We start from the raw sequence: 13,885 nt of genomic DNA, 5'->3' as shown, positions 1-13,885 counted from the left end.
CAGCCGGCCGAGCGGCCTCCCGCGCGCCGGGGCCCCGCGCCCGCCGCCGCTGCTTCTGCTGCTGCCGCTGCCCGCCGCCTGCGTGCGCTCCAGCCGCGCCCGCATCCTCGGGGCGCCGCGCCCGGCCCGCTCCCTAGGGCGCCCGCCCGCGCCGCCGCCGCCGCCGCCGCCGGGCCTCGCGCCGACTCAGGGGCCGAGCCGGCCGGTCGCGGGACCCCCGGCGCCGGCGAGCCGCATTCCGACACAGGAGGGCCGGCCCGGCTGCCGCTCGCCCAGCGCCGCGTTCCTCGGCGGCTGCTCCGCGAGCCGCGGAGCTGAGATGCACCTGTTCTTCAGCCGGCCCGCAGCCAACCCTCGGCCAGCACTCTCCGGGAGAGACCAATCCGAGCGCAGCGCGGAGGGCGAGCGGCCGGCTCGCCTCGCTCCCGCCGCCCGCAGCTCCGCGCCGCCGCCGCCGCCGCCGCCCGAGAGTCCAAACTCCTGAGAGCCGCGCCGCCGCCGCCGGCCGGGAACCTGGGGCGCCTGGCCCTACCGCCGAGGGACCCCAACGGGAGGGCAAAGGGTTGCAGATCAGGCCCGGGCGCCGCGGCCTGGAGGAGCGTGGGGAGGAGGAGCCGGGAGACCGCGTCGGGGGATCCCGGGCCGGAGGCGGCTCCAGGCGGGCGCGGGTGTGTGCGGAACCGCGGCGCACGGGCTGCGATTCGGGCGGAGTGGCGCCTCCCACCAGCACCCAATGGTGGTTTCTTAATGCGCACAAGATAAATAAATGAGCCAAGCAACACCACCACCGCCACCCCCCGCCGCCGCTCCTCGATGGAGCTGTGTGGCCAAAGCGGCTCTGGACCGATTGTGGGTCCTTGGGGTCGTAGCCTGTCGCTGCTGGGCCAGGGAGCCGGGCGGGCGCCTGGCTGTGGTGCGGCTGGAGGGAGAGCTGCCTTTGGCGCCCGGTTCCCGAGGAGCTGCTTAGGGAGGAAAGCTGGGAACCTTTGTGCAGTCCTACCCGCCAGATGCCGCCAAGCCATTTATAACTTACCTTACCTCCCCGTCCCCACCCCCACTCCACCCCACCCCCCAGAAAAGCACTGTCTTTAGTTATGGGTGCTCCCACAACTACACACGTCACAAGGCAAGTGCTTGTGAGAGGTACAATGTTATAGGCAGTGGGGTAGAGAGCCCACGGTCGGCTCTCTGTTTCTTCCCTTGCACTGGGAGGCACCTGTGTAGCTCTGTCTCTCAGGTGTGGAGTGGTGCTTGTCTGGGGGCCCCTGCTGCGCAGAGAGCAAGCCAGGAGCGTGGAGCCGGGATCAGCATAGTCTATGCTGATGGTGCAAAAACTCGCTCGCCAACTGCGCGGATTTGCTGCTCCAAAGTGGAAACCAACAACGAGGTGTGTTAATTTCCAAGCTCCTGGAATGAGAGATGGAGGATGGCAGCCTCCTAATCCGCCTCCCAGCGCTTGCTGGCTGGGTGATGGCACCGGTGACGCAGCCAGCGTTCTTCTGTGATAGTTCTCGCAAAGGTGAAGTTTTCAGGGTATCCATTTTATTCACAGGTGGAGAGCCAAGCGGTACTCTGCAGAGAATGCATTGGATCAGGAAGCCCCTGGGGTTTTGGTGCCTACTAGAATGTACAGACACGGTTAATAAATTATTTTTGATGGCAGTCATGCGGCTGCCATCTCTTTTGGTTACAACATTGAAACTTTCCCCCATAGGAAAGCGTTTGATTTTTTTTTTTTAAGTTTGCTGGAACATGCCTCAGTCCAGTAGTGCGGAAGAAGGGTTCCAGAAATCGCGAGTGGAAAAAAATATATATCACAAGTCCTCGAATCCATATTCCTTCCTCTTCCCCAGTGCAGATCACCATCTTCTTAAGAATGGTCCCGGTCTGTGCCTTCTCTGGGTGTTGCACCTCTACCGCTCAGCCTTTCTTGTAGAACAAATAAAAGCTGTCCCTCAGGACGATGGAATTACAGCAGGGTCTACTGTCAGCTATTTGAGACAGAAAATTACTTATCCAACAAAACACTCCTCGGTCTCTGGGTCCCCAGCTTTCCTGTCGTCCCTCCCTTCTTCTCTGCCTGCTGGAGTCTTTAAAAGGAACAGGACTGCAATGCCACAGCCAAGGCGAGCTCCCTCTTCCTGAAATGCCCTGGCTGCAGCATTCCGGTCCTTCCTCTCCTGCCACGTTCACACCACGTCCTCGCGAGGTCTTCACCCACCTGTCTAAATTCTTCTCATTGCCACTTGACTTAACGACTTACTCATGGTTCCCTGCTGGGTTCAATTTCTGCCAGATCCCAAGCCACTGTGCTCAACTACCCATTAGCTGCTCTCACAGAGATCATCATCACTAGGGGAAAGAAACAAAAGCAGGAAGAGCCCATTGCTCGGACAACCTTCTCATGGGGGGAGGGTTGTTCCAAGAATGTTTGGCTGGTGCAGCCATCACTAACTTGCGGTTTTATTGTGAGGCACCCTGGTAGCAGGTGGTAAGCACTAGAACTGGGAATTGGGGGTGGGGGTGATGTCTACAGTTGAGTCAAGGACAAGTGGTAGACCCTCTGGATGCTAATGAACTACCAGAACCAGCAGTGAAGTCATACACACACACACACACACACACACACACACACACCCCGAGAAGGGGCTTCATTCTAGTGATTCACCACTCCATGAAATCAGAACACTAGAGACAGAGACTCGTAAGACAAGGATTCAGGTTACAATTCTTCCCACTGTGGGCAATAAAATCACTTAAGGCCACTGTTTTCCCAACTTTGAAATGGAACTAAACTACCTATACTCTGCAAAATGATCTGAAATTGCAAAGCTAAATGGACTGCTCACCTGTGACATTGTTTAAGCATCATTATTAGATACCTTCCGATACAGAAAGGTGCGGATTATTCTACTGAAATTCAGTTTCCCTTCAAGGCACCAGTTTCCCCAGGCTGAGAAGCTCAGTGACATCTCCCTCCACTGAAAATGATTTGATTAAAACTTCTTCTTTAGAACTGCAAGGCTGAAAGTGACCTTAGTTGCTAAATATCCCAAATGTGGCATCCCACAAATTGTACCAGTCCAACAGTCATTTGGTTGCAGCTGGAGCTCTGGAGAGGGTGCCACATCCCTGGGAAAAATCAACAAACCTGTCAACAGTATGCATAATTGGAGCAGTCTTGGTGCTGACCCAAACATTTGTCTTCCAGTACATGCACCCCTTCTTCTTAGTTCATTGGCTATAGACACCTTCCATGAACAAGAAGCCAGGCATGGAGCATTTAACAGAGAGCAAACTAAATGTTCCTAACTGCATGGCTCTTATATTCCAGTAAGAGAGACAATAAAAACAAAATTCATAAATTATATATAGTCTATCAGGAAATGGGAAGTGCAATTTTGGATCACAAAGAACTTGCCTGGTTGGTGTGCAGACACAGAACATCTCTTCTCCAATGTTGCCTCAAGCCTGAGAGAATAGAATAGCATGCCTAGTGATAGAACAGTGTGTTCTCTGCGTAGTGTAGTCATTTTAGAAGCCAATCCGACCTGCACTGTTCATAACATCCTGACTCCAGTGATCCTGCATAACAAGCCAACATCATAAATTAAATGGCTCTGGATTCTGATTCCAGCTTTCTGCTAGTGGTGATGGCTCAAATGACTGGGCTCCTATCCACCATGTCAGAGACCTGGATTGAGTTCTTGACTTGCAGGCATTTGGGGAGTGAACCAGTGAATGGCAATGTGCATGCTTTCTCCCCCACCTGCTGCCTCTCATAAGTTATACACAGCAAAAATAGTGGAAAGGTGAGGAATTCCAGTTCTAACTGTATCCTAATCACAAAAGATAATTAACTATTGGTAGACTATGAGTATTGGATATCACCAAATTACACTATTATAAATTAGTAAATGCCAAGTACTTTATAACATGATGTGAAATTAAGAGTCTTGAATGATAAGCAAAAAAAAAAAAAAAAAAAAACCCAGATGTGAAATTTTAGTGGGAGTTGCTGGAAGACAATACCCAGATTTCTTTCTTTTTTTTTTTTATTTTTAAGATTTATTTATTTATTTGAGAGGTAGAGTTACAGCAGTGAGAGGGATAAACAAAGAGAAAGGTCTTCCGTCTGTTGGTTCACTCCCCAATGGCCACAATGGTTGGAGCCGCGCTGATCCAAAGCCAGGAGTCAGGTGCTTTTTCCCATTCTCCCTCACGGTGCAGGGGCCCAAAGACTTGGGCCATCTTCTACTGCTTTCCCAGGCCATAGCAGAGAGCTGGATTGGAAAAGGAGCAGCCAGGACTAGAACCGGTGCCCATATGGGATCCCTGCGCCACGAATACCCAGATTTCAAAATAGGCTAAGAACTGAGACGATGACACAATCAACTGGAGATGGAGGGAGGATTTTTGTGAAGCAGATTTCTTTAGCAGAAGCTGTGCTCTGAGTGCCAAGGGGGAGGAGCACAAATAAAGAGCTTTTGTACTTCAAGTGCAGTGAGAGGAGACTCCAAGGAGAATCCCAGAGTGCTTAGGATGGGACCCCTAGTGTTTGGGCCAGTATCATTGGACTGAGATAGACACACAAGCCTGAGGAATTGTAAGTAAGGAGCTAGCTAAAGTGGATTGTGACAGCAGAAAGGCACTTTACCCATTTGCCATCCCCAGAAGTTTGAAGCCATTGTACGTGGCCAGATCCATTTGGAATGTAGGGTGAGTGCAGAGGAACAGAAGGAGAAAGTGAGCTGGAAACCCTGTGTTAAAGAATCTCTGAGTGTTGGCCGGTGCCACGGCTCGCTAGGCTAATCCTCTGCCTGCGGCGCCAGCATATTGTGTTCTAGTCCCGGTTGGGGCTCTGGATTCTGTCTCGGTTGCTCCTCTTCCAGTCCAGCTCTCTGCAGTGGCCCAGGAGGGCAGTGCCCGATGGCCCAAGTGCTTGGGCCCTGCACCCACATGGAAGACCAGGAGGAGGCACCTGGCTCCTGGCTTCGGATTCCAGCCACTGGGGGATGAACCAGCGGAAGGGAGACCTTTCTCTCTGTCTCTCTCACTGTCTAACTCTGCCTGTCAAAAAAAAAAAAAAAAAAAAAAATCTCTGAGTGTCTTAAGTAGGTGTTTAAGTGATTCCTTTTGTGTAAATTGCAAACTGCCTGTACTTTAGGTTACTTTATTCTCGGCATCCCAAGTTGCCATGGCTGTATGTATGCCTCTCTAGTTGTTGGTTTTCTTTTCTACATGTGTGTCTTTCCAACCCTGGCATCCTTCCCAAACATGAATAGATATGTTTTTTTCTTAGGTCATGGCACTGAACAATTCTATTCTTTTAAAGCACTTTTTTTTTATCTAAAATTGGAGGACTGGCTGATGGAAGTAATCTGCTGATCCTCCCAGGACTCGGTGCTTTGGAAAGATTCAAAGAAAGGTCTTCTCGGCAAGGTCAGAAACATGGGTGATGGGTTCCCACTCTATTTCTCTCCCTCCAAACCACACACAGAATTCCATCTGATGATTCACAAGCTCCTAGATTGGGTCAGTGTGAGTGAAGCTGCAAGTACAGAAAGGATGCAATGTCAGCTCTCTGAAAAGCTTTCTTATAACCAAGGAAAAACAGCTTTGTCTCAAGCTTTATTGTTCCTAAGAAAGGCAGCTTAATACGGCTGCATTCACAAAGAGTTGATGTGATTTCATGTTTGTATAAATAACACTTTGGCTTCATCTCACCTGTGTTTTCTAGAAATCTACATTCTGCTTTTGTAGAGTCAGGGATGAAACCTTCATAATACTCTGTGGGAGAAAACAAACAGATAATTTTCCAAAACTCTTCACTGGTTTACTGTATGCCTACACCATGGAGACTCCCTGCTGAGCTATTCCGAGAAACATGACCACAGACTGCCTTTATGCCAACTCCTGAGAACTATGGCCCCAGAAGCTGACATGTCCAGCATGGTCCAAACATCTTGCCTTATCTTATGGTATACTAAGATAAAAGTCTGAATGTACAGTTTCCTCTCCTCTCTCCCAATCCTTTCTGAGGATTATAATAGTATATGCATATTTTCAGGTGCTCCCCAATCTACCTCTTGTTTTGTATATCAGATCCAGGAATATATTACTGACATAGATCAATATTCATTAAAGGAGAAAGAGCAGACACTGGCATCAGACAGACTTCAGTCTGACACTCAGTGGGTTATTGTGCCATTGAAAACTGACATCTGGGGCCAGCATTGTGGCACAGTGGGTTAACCTGCTGCCTGGGATGCTGGTACCCAGGCTGCTGCATTCCTGATCCAGCTCCCTGTTAATGCTCCTGGGAAAGTAGCAGAAGGTAGCCCAAGTTCTTAGGGCCTTGACACCCATGTGGGAGATCTGGATGAGACTCCTGGCTTCCATGTGGTCCAGCCCTGACTGTTGCAGCCATTTGGGAAGTGAACCAGCAGATAGATCTCCCCTCCCCTCCCTTCTTCTCCCCTTACTTCCCCTCGCCTCCCCTCCCTGTTCCCTTCTCTCTCTCCCTTTCTCTAACTCTACCTTTCAAATAAATAAATAAATATTTAAAACAAAAAAGCTATCATGAGTGATGTGCCCTGTATTATAATTGCCATGTACATACATGGTAGGCAACTCAGAAGTAGTAGCAAATGTTATAATTTAATGAAAATCCAAATTGCTTCTATAAACTTTAGCTAAGGAGCCCCCTTTTTCCAACAAGTTTTGCGGTAGAATTTACAGGGGTTTGGCACTGTGTTGTTGCTGTTAGCCAGCTGGATGTTGGCCAAGTGTGTGAGCTTCACACCAGCCCAGGGACACCATGGAGAAGCACTGATTTCACAGCCCTGGGTGAGGAGGTGGCGTTCTGTCCATCCCTTGTGTGCGGTCCTCACCACCACCACTATGGCTTTCCAAAATTAACCCACAAAATGATGGAGAAATAAGTGTTAATAGCTCATTGCAGATTTGGTCCATCTGTTATCTGCAAGAAAAGGTATTTCTAGGGGACAAAACTTGCTCTCTGCTTTTAAATTTAGAAAGAAGAAAGGAAAACATCTCCTAGTTTATTTAGAAAAAATACCCATGGCTGGCACTGTAACGCAGTAGGCTAATCCTCTGCCTGAGGTGCCGGCATTCCATATGGGCATCGGTTCTAGTCCCGGCTGCTCCTCTTCCAATCCAGCTCTCTGCTGTGGCCTGGGAAAGCAGTGGAAGATGGCCCAAGTGCTTGGGCCCCTGCACCCACGTGGGAGACCCAGAAGAAGCTCCTGGCTCCTGGCTTCGGATCAGCGCAGCTCCAGCCATTGCAGCCATTTGGGGGAGTGAACCAATGGATGGAAGACCTTTCTCTCTCTCTCTCCCTCTCACTGTCTATGACTCTACCTCTCAAATAAATAAATAAATAAAATATTTAAAAAAGAAGAAGAAAAGAAAAAATACCCATAGAAGCCAGAAAGGCTAATGATGCCCACCCTTGTGAGAAAGATGTATGCAGGGATTTTGAAGATCTAGAAAATCTGTTTTTTGTTTTTTGGTTTTTTTTATTTTTTTGACAGGCAGAGTGGACAGTGAGAGAGAGAGACAGAGAGAAATGTCCTCCTTTTCCGCTGGTTCACCCCCCAATGGCTGCTGCAGCTGGCACACTGTGCCAATCCAAAGCCAGGAGCCAGGCACCCCTCCTGGTCTCCCAGGCAGGTGCAGAGTCCAAGGACCTGGGCCATCCTCCACTGCACTCCCGGGCCACAGCAGAGAGCTGGACTGGAAGAGGAGCAACCGGGACAGAATCCAGCGCCCCGACCAGGACTAGAACCCCGTGTGCCAGCGCCGTAGGCAGAGGATTAGCCTATTGAGCTGCAGCACCAGCTGAAAAATCTGTTCTTTACCCAGTCCTTGAGATGTTTGCAGTCTAGTGCAGGATGGTTGCCTGTTTTATTTCTTTTTATATTTATTTATGTATTTGAAAGGTAGAGTTACAGAGGGAGAGGGAGAAATAAAGAGACAGAGGGAGATCTTCCATCTGTTGGTTCACTCCCAAAATGGCCACAATGGCTAGGGTTGGGCCTGGCTGAAGCCAGGAGCTGGAACTGCAACCAGGTTTCTCACATGGGTGGTAGTGGGTCACCTTCTGCTGCTTTCCCAGGTACCTATGCAGAGAGCTGGATCGGAAGTGGAGTAGCTGTGACTCTAACCAGCTCTCTCTTAAATAGGATGACTGTGTCTCAGGCAGAGGCTTAGCCCACTGTGCCACAAGGCTGCACCCTGATTCTCTGTTTTAAACACTCGGGTGCATGCAGCCATGCCTGTGTGCAGCTCTGAGGCCAAACGCACACAGGAAGGGGGAAAATTACTCAAGAGCTGATTGGGGTAAGTTTCACTGGCTCCACAGATTTGCTCTGTATTATCTGAGAAGCTTCACAAAACTTCTTTTTTGTTCTGCATCAATGAAGACAAAGACAAAAGCAGAACAGCAAAGAAATGGAATTTCTCCAGGCTATTGCAATAAGACCACCCCAGGTCCAAAGATCACAATATGGTTTCCCTTTGACTCTCACAGGGAGGCACATAAGGTGATTTACAGTTTGGCTTGTTTTGCAGTGAGGTGTAGTCTAAGTCAATTAGCTGTGTCTTGCTAGTTTCATGAGAAGGACAATTCTAATCTTAACTAATCCTTCGTGAAATAAAGAACAAAAAGTTGGAGGAACTGTGTCGCCTTTTCAATGATCCAGGATAAAGAAAGGTCTGTATTTGGCCTAGAAACTGGTAATCAAGGGGTCATCTGTGAGCCTCATGGGTGTCAGGGGAGAGAATGAACAAGGAATCATCTCAGTGATCCCAGGCAGGGTGGTCCTTGGTAGTAAGCTACTTCCTGGAACCTAAAATGGAGAAGGAAGAGGGATTTCTAAAGCCCACACTGTGAGGGTAGATTTCTTGAACATCACTGTACTAGGAGCACAGGACTCAGATAAAATTCATCATTGAAACTAACATAAATGTATAGTTCTCTTTGTAGAGTTGTAAGAATGTGGTGGGGGACATGCATTTGGTACAGTGGTCCTGTTACCACTTGGAATGCCTGAATCCCATCTCAAAGACCCTGGGATCAAGTCCTAGCTCTGCTGCTGATCCAGCTTCCTGCTAATGCACACCTCAGTGGCAACAGGTGATGGGTAAAGTAGAGTCCCTGCCTCCCATGGGGGAGACTTGAATTGAGCCCCAGGCTCCTGCCTTTGGCCTGGCCCAGCCCCATCTGTAGCAGGCATTTGGAGAGTAAACGAATGGATTAAAGATCTCCCTCTTGCTCTTTCTCTATTTCTTTCAAATAAATTAATTTTTAAAAATTATTGAAAAGAATGTGTGTATACTAATAATTACTAGTACAAATAAGAGTAGGAATTTGTCCTTTAGGTCTCTGCTTCCTATTTCCTTACACGGGAAGCATAAAGTAAAATTACCCTCCCCACAACTACTTGGTACCTGAAAAAAAAAAAACAGTAAAAGAGTGTAGGAATTCCACAGTGACTAGACAAAATGTACATCTGAGTTGGACAAAATATTTTCCATATTCTAGTGAGTTTAGTAGTTATAGGATATTTTAGAATTCAGAACCCACAAAACTATATCCCAGTAAATCCTTTAAAACCTTGACTATAGCCCTATATAATTTATAAAACAAACAATGTCAAGCTTTCTGTTATTTTTCCTGAGAGTTTGTGCAATATAATTTTCAGTTTAAAGTTTCAAAATAACATTATTTTTAATTAAAATGAGAATGTAAAAATGTGAGAATATCTTCTTTGAGGGGAACAGGCTTCTTAGGAACTTCATCTAACACAATTAACCAATAATTGTGTTTGTGCATGTTTGTGCTTGTGCGAGTGTATTTATGTGTATGAGTGTGTGTGTGAATGAGTGTGTGCATATGCTTGTGTATATGTATATAGATATAGACAGAGAATTAAGAAGGTAATGAAAACTGTTTTTGCACTAAGTATCTAGGGAACAAAGTGGAATAAGTGTGTAATTATATCATGAATTGGCAAAAACTATATCCTAAACAGTGATTAGGTTCCAAACACAAGTAAGAGACAGAAAGTGAAAACACAAAACTCTTTGGGCTTACATCCAAAGGCATTTCACAGAATTGGGAAATGTAAAGTTGATTCTCAAGAGAGAGCAGCCAGGCCAACTGGCTTCCACTGTATTTTAGGAGGAAAGCCAACTGCTTCAGGAGCAGACCAGAGGAGTTTAGACTGGTGGCCAACTCCACTACTAATGGTCACTTAGAAGAGAAACTTTCCACCACCAGGGACAGGAGTAAGACCCACCCAGTGCTGACCTCCCCAGAACTATTGCAAATGGAAACCATTTTATTGTCTAGTACATTGGATAAGGTTAAAAACCCAAACAGCACTATTTATGGTTAATGGCTTAAATATTTTAAAAAACATTAAGCACAAATATCAGAATCATCATTTTGGGAATGATGTAAGGATAAAACTAATCTCCTTGGGAAATATCCAATTAGTTAGGATGTATTCCCATGGTAAAGAAAACTAATAAGAGATGTTGGTGCTCTCTGCCTTAAGGCAGATTTTGCAAATAATTACATATTATTTACCACCCCACACATACCTCTGTCTATTGTCCTTTTTCTCTCTGGGAGTCTTAAAAAAGTTAACACACAATTAACAGTCAAGATGGCTCTCCCGGGCACACATGTGACTTCTTGAGGCTGAGAAACTCAATAGCTCTTAAAATTTTTTTTTTTTTATTTGAGAGGCAGAGTTACAGACAGAAAGAGGGAGAGACAGAGAGAGAGGTCATCCATCCACTGGTTCACCCTTCAAATGGCCACAACAGCTGGTGCTGGGTTGATCTGAAACCAGGAGCCAGAAGCTTCCTCTGGGTCTCCCATATGTGTTCAGAGGCCCAAGCACTTGGGCCATCTTCTACTGCTTTCCCAGGCCATTAGCAAGGAGATGGATCAGACATGGAGCAGTCAGAAATAAAACCAGTGCCCATATGGGATGCCAGCACCACAGGTGGAGGCCCAACCGACTACACCACAGCACCAGCCCCCAACTCAATAGATCTTAGGCAAAGCATAATTGATTTCCAGAATTTGAACCCCAAGTCCACGTTTGCCTTTTGATCGCTAATGTGAAAAGCATCCATCTTCAAGCCCTAGGAGAGAATGCCCCGGCAATTCCATTGAGGTCTGGAGCAAAATGGAAGATATCTGAGGTCCTATAAGGGAACTTACGAAAGGCTACTAGAAATCTAAAGATTTAGAAGTTACAGTAAGAAGTTTGAGGAGCACTAAAAGTCATGGCAATCTACAAGTGTGCTGAAGGGGAGCCCTGGAGGGAACTGCACCTCCTTCACAAAAAACTTTGAGGCCGTCTTTTTGGGAAGCTGTATTCCCGTGCCCCTTTGAAGTGGTAAGGCACACTTAGGATCTCATCACTCACTGGGGCTAATGGCTAAAAAGTGTTACCTTTCATCTTTAAAGCTTTCAGACAAACGTGCATCATTCAAATTCTCCAAGCACTTCTCTTTCCCTACAGAAAAATGACATTTCTTCTTTCCTTTTTTTTTAATTTTTAAATATTTTTTCTTGGTAGGTGTGAGATGGAACATCATGGGGTCATTCTGTTTTTGGTCTTCAGGCATGGTGTCAGAAATGTCATTCTGAGAAGAGACAATTCTATACATCAAAGTTGTCCTCTCTCGCTCTGCTCTCAAGGGAGCTTTAAAACTGGGTTGCAAATTCTTTGGTTAAGATAAGCCAAAGGTCACATGCCATTTCTGAAAACATAGGTCTCAAGTACTTGATGGATTTAGAAAGTATATGTTCATAAAACAATGAGGAGAGTTGACATTCTGACCAATAAGTTCTCCAATCAGGAAACCTGAGCTTGAATCATACTTTTTTTTTTTACTAATTTTATGAAAGCCTGTGGTTCTGTTATATCACCCATAAAATGTGGAACACTGTCTATGTTCAGGCATATTTTGATGTTTAAAATAGAAAGAGAATGTGAATATATATTGCAAATTTTACTTTTTTTTTTTTTTTTTTTTTTTTAAGATTTGAGAGGTAGATTTACAGGCAGAGAGAAGGAGAGACAGATAGAAAGGTCTTTCATCACTGGTTCACTCCCTAACTGGCCACAACTGCTGGAGCTGGACGGATCCAAAGCCAGGAGCCAGGAGCTTCTTCCAGGTCTCCCACACAGGTGCAGGGACCTAAGGGCTTGGGCCATCTTTCACTGCTTTCCCGGGCCATATCAGAAGCTGGATCAGAAGATGGGCAGATAGGACTTGACCCAGTCCCCATATGGGATGCCAGCACTATAGATGGAGGCTTAGTCTACTACACCACAGTGCTGGCCTCACAAGTTTTACTTTTTAAACCATTGTTGAGTAGAAGTTAGAGAAGATTAAACATTTGTTATAAATTTTATTTGACACAGAGAGAGGAGATATGAACAGACATGTAGACAGAGCTCCTATCCATTTGTTCACTCAACATAATGACCAGAGCTAAGCCAGACCTGGCTAGGAACCAGAATCTCAATTCATGTCTCCCAAGTGGGTGGCAAGAACTCAACTACTTGAGCCATCACCATTGCGCTCCAGGGTGTACATTAGCAAGAAGCTGGAATTGAGAGCAGAGACAGGACTTGAACCCAGGTCCTCCAACATTGGTTGTAGGTATCCCAACAAGAGGTTTAACCACCAGGGCAAGTGTCCTTTACAATTGGTTTTGCAAATTTTAAAATGTTGTGCACATAGTAAAAAAGCATTCGAGTGCCATCAATTAATATGATTAATGAAAATCCGGTGTTTTCAATTATAACTTGATATTGAATGATGTTATGAAAAATACGTGAATTTCATTATTTTTAAAATCTTAAATGAAACATAAAGAGAAATATTTTTGAAAATTTTGATGTTATATGTCAGAGTTCTTTTTTTTTTTTTTTTTTTTTTTTCCTCTTTACCTGGATACTTCTACCCCACAAGCAAACAAATGCTCTCCAGTGCACACACACCCTGGGGCACAGGTTAGGCCATTCCTTAAAAGGCATTGCCCTGGGCAAGTATATGCTCTCTCTGCTGTCAGTCTTTGCCCTGAGCTAATTTGAAGCTGTTCCTTTTCTCAGTGGCCTTCATCAAATAACTTTTCTTTTGTATCTTTTATTTCATTCTTTCCATTATTCTCAGTGTTGTAGAAGTCAGGAATTCTAAGATCACATCTTTTGAAGCCATGTTTTCAGTTCTTTCTGTTATTAAGAATGACTGGGTCAAGTGGACTGAAGTAATGAACTCCAGAGGAATAGCTGGGTCGCTCGCAAACTTGACAAGGTAAATACCTAATGACACTTAGAACTCCTCAATGATTCTCACCATTGTTCTACTGATAGATTCGTGTACTGTGTATAAGAGATCTATTATGTTAGGAATCTCCAAAATAATATAATTTGTGTAATAGTCAATGATTTCTCCTAAAAATAAAGATATCTGGTTTTAATAAACAAGAATACTAGAAATGATATCAGCAAAACGGTGAAGTAAAAATCTCTGAGAGGGGCCAGTGCTGTGGCCTAGAGGTAAAGCCACCACTTGCAGTGCTGGCATCCCATATGGGCGCTGGTTCTAGTCCCAGTTGCTGTTCTTCTGATCCAGCTCTCTGCTATGGCCTGGGAAAGCAGTGGAAGATGGCCCAAGTCCTCGGGCCTCTGCACACATGTGAGAGATCTGGAAGAAGCTCCTGGCTCCTGGCTTCAGATCAGTGCAGCTCTGGCCGTTGTGGCCATCTGGGGAGTGAACCAGCAGATGGAAGACCACTTTCTCTCTCTGCCTCTCCTTTTCTCTGTGT

The sequence above is a fragment of the Oryctolagus cuniculus genome, chromosome 15, assembly GCF_051225735.1.
Source record: "Oryctolagus cuniculus isolate XC-2025 breed Fujian yellow rabbit chromosome 15, ASM5122573v1, whole genome shotgun sequence".
Classification (NCBI taxonomy): Eukaryota; Metazoa; Chordata; class Mammalia; order Lagomorpha; family Leporidae; genus Oryctolagus; species Oryctolagus cuniculus.
The sequence above is the reverse complement of the archived record's forward strand: the minus strand, read 5'-3'. Positions refer to the sequence as shown.